Genomic DNA, 2,673 nt, shown 5'->3' with positions numbered 1-2,673 from the left:
ATTAAAAATGTCAATTTAAACTTAAAAGATTATATGCGAGGTTAATTCTAATTCAAGAATTCAAGACAAAAATTAAAACCTCACATATGGAAGAATTAAGATCAAATCACACCATGTAATCAACAATCTTCATGTACAAATCACAATTTTTTAACCCTAAACCAAAACTAGGTTAAAATATATATTTTTATCATTTTCAATTAATCAAGAATTAATCCACATCATCTAATTCTAACTAAATAAATTAACCATGTAAAAACTAATTAAATTCCATCAATTAATTTCTATCAATATCATGCACCAATATGAAAAAATATCTAACAAAATTTAGGATCAAAAAAGAAATTAAAAAAGAAGAACATAAAGCTAAATAGGGTACAGTTAGTGAAATAGTGGTGTGGGCAGCAAGGCCCAAGGCTAACCCAATTGGACCGTGTGGGGGTGCCAGAAGAAGTGTGCATTCAAGTCTCAAACGAAGCCTAAGTCGACTTCATCCTGGGAAGCAACGACATAGGACTGGGGGGGTGTTTAGCATGAAATTAGACTCAGAAGGCCCAAAGAAATGGTAAGGTAATGGATCCACCAAAGGCCAAACATGAACCACATTCTGCACGTGCTGGAAAGAAATAAAATTCAAAAGTAAAAAAAAGGCGGCAGACCAATTCCCTCCACTAAGCTATGATTCTCCTCTGTCGTGTCGGAGGTCGCCTCCGGTGGAGGCGGAACTCTAATGCCTAAAAACAACACATCATCCCCTTCATCTTTCCATCCTAAATTTGAAAATCTCATTGAAACAATCCAATTCTTCATATACAACCTGAATCGAAGCATAGAAGCCAAGAACCCTAAATTTGAGAACTGAAATTAAATCACGTTCCCTCTGAGTCAAAGCCCTAGGGGTTAGGGCTTTGACTCCCCTACTCCTACTCTACATCTAGGTAACAAGTATGAGGAAAAATGGTGAAGGCAAGAGAACTCATCGGCGCGGAGGTCACCGGAGTTTGAGGTATGTTTTTCTGTATCTGTCGAATCTCCTCCTTCTTCGTCTCGGTTATATCTTATCCTTCTTATTTCACTCTTTAGCCTATAGTAATTGTGATGACTTGTTGTTGATGCCTGCATGGTGAGTGGTATTCTAAGATCGGTGCAGAGTGAGAAAGATTAAGAGAAGAGTTCACGGTTGAAAAGAGTGAGAATTGGTGAAGTTGAGAGTTCATGATGAGAGAGATGAATCAATTTGAATTATGAGAGTCCTAATGAATTGTCTCTAAGTTGATGAAAAGTGAAGAATGCCCCTCGTGAACTGAACACTGATAGGAATTTATAGAGCTCATCCATAACAGAACTGGGAAATTTCGGTAGCTCTATTAGGGCAGGGGTTACTGTTAGTGAATTTGGAGAGGAGAGTAGTTAAACAATTAACTATGTTAACTCTTCAGTTTGTGAATGAAGATCCTGACAGTTTTTTAGTTAGTTGTAATTTCAGTTAAATGGTTAATTGCATTTGGTTAGTTAGTTAGTTAAATGATGTTAGTTGGAAAATACTCATTCAGGTTCAGTTACTCATTTAAATGGAAATATTAGTTGATAGTCAATTTGCTTTGAAAGGGTCTTTAACTCGGTGGTAAAGTTAGTTATGAGTTACTAGAAATGTGAGTTAGTGAAACTCAATTCCCTGTTAATGAAATAAGTTGTTGGTTGCTGAAATGTTAGCTGATATGATGTCATATGCATTGCCTTGATTCATGCTGCTTTCTAGCTCTGTGTTTGATGACTTTCATGATGTTATTGTTATTGTATTCTGCAGTGGTCTGTGGTGTTTAGGCACTGATCATGTAATGGTGCTGATGGTTTTACAGGTGTTGCTGATATGATGTCGGCAAAGCTTGAATGGTGGTCTAACTTTCCTTTTCTTACAGGATGTGATGGAATGGTAACTACGATGTTTTATGATGCATTATTAACTACACTGATGTTGTTATTTGGCTGCAGGTACATGTTAGCAGGGTTGCTGCCCTTGTAAAATTGATGTCACTTATAGTCAATCATTGTCCAAACTGTACATGGTCTTCTATAGTTAGGAAGTTAGGTTAGGTTCGCAATAGATTAGTGAGTAAAATTGATTACATGAGATGATATTGTATGGTTTCTTGAGGACAGGATGATGTCACTTGCAAAATGATGCATTTATGAGCATGAGCTGCTAGTTTTTATTGTACTTAGTGCTTGCCATTGTACTTGGTGGATGTTTTGAATTTTCTTCTCCTTTTGATTCATTGCAGGGTTATGGTTTCAAGGCAATTCCAAGGCATGACAAAGTGTTCAATTAAGGCAAAGTCCAAGGCATGGTCCATACCAAATTGGATGCAAAAAAATAAGATTTCTTATTTATGGAGAAAATGACCATGGATCCTTATGCAAGAGTGAAGATGTAATTAGTACTAGGATTTAGGTCCTGAAAAGTAGGTTAGTTGACTTTGGTCAACTGGTTGACCAAAAGTCAATTGTAGGTCAAAATGAAATTTATCTTGAAACAAATGCCTTAGGCAAATTCTAAAACAAATTTGAATGAGTGAATGACATGAATGCTAATGGACCAATGTAATGCCTTAATCAAGTGTTCAAAGAAATGGAATCAATGGAACTAGACTACTTGTATGAATCTTGAAACAA

General features: G+C 36.2%; 1 long non-coding RNA gene across 1 annotated transcript; it reads left to right on the top strand.

Annotated features, from left to right (window-relative positions):
- Positions 1–629: 629 nt before the first annotated feature.
- LOC127115148 (uncharacterized) lies at positions 630–2,218 on the top strand. Its single transcript, XR_007800688.1, has 2 exons — positions 630–1,006; positions 1,860–2,218. It is a non-coding gene; the product is annotated as an uncharacterized LOC127115148 (long non-coding RNA).
- Positions 2,219–2,673: the final 455 nt, after the last annotated feature.

The sequence above is a fragment of the Lathyrus oleraceus genome, unplaced genomic scaffold (genome assembly GCF_024323335.1).
Source record: "Lathyrus oleraceus cultivar Zhongwan6 unplaced genomic scaffold, CAAS_Psat_ZW6_1.0 chrUn1290, whole genome shotgun sequence".
NCBI lineage: Eukaryota > Viridiplantae > Streptophyta > Magnoliopsida > Fabales > Fabaceae > Lathyrus > Lathyrus oleraceus.
This window is presented reverse-complemented; position numbering and strand designations above follow the sequence as displayed.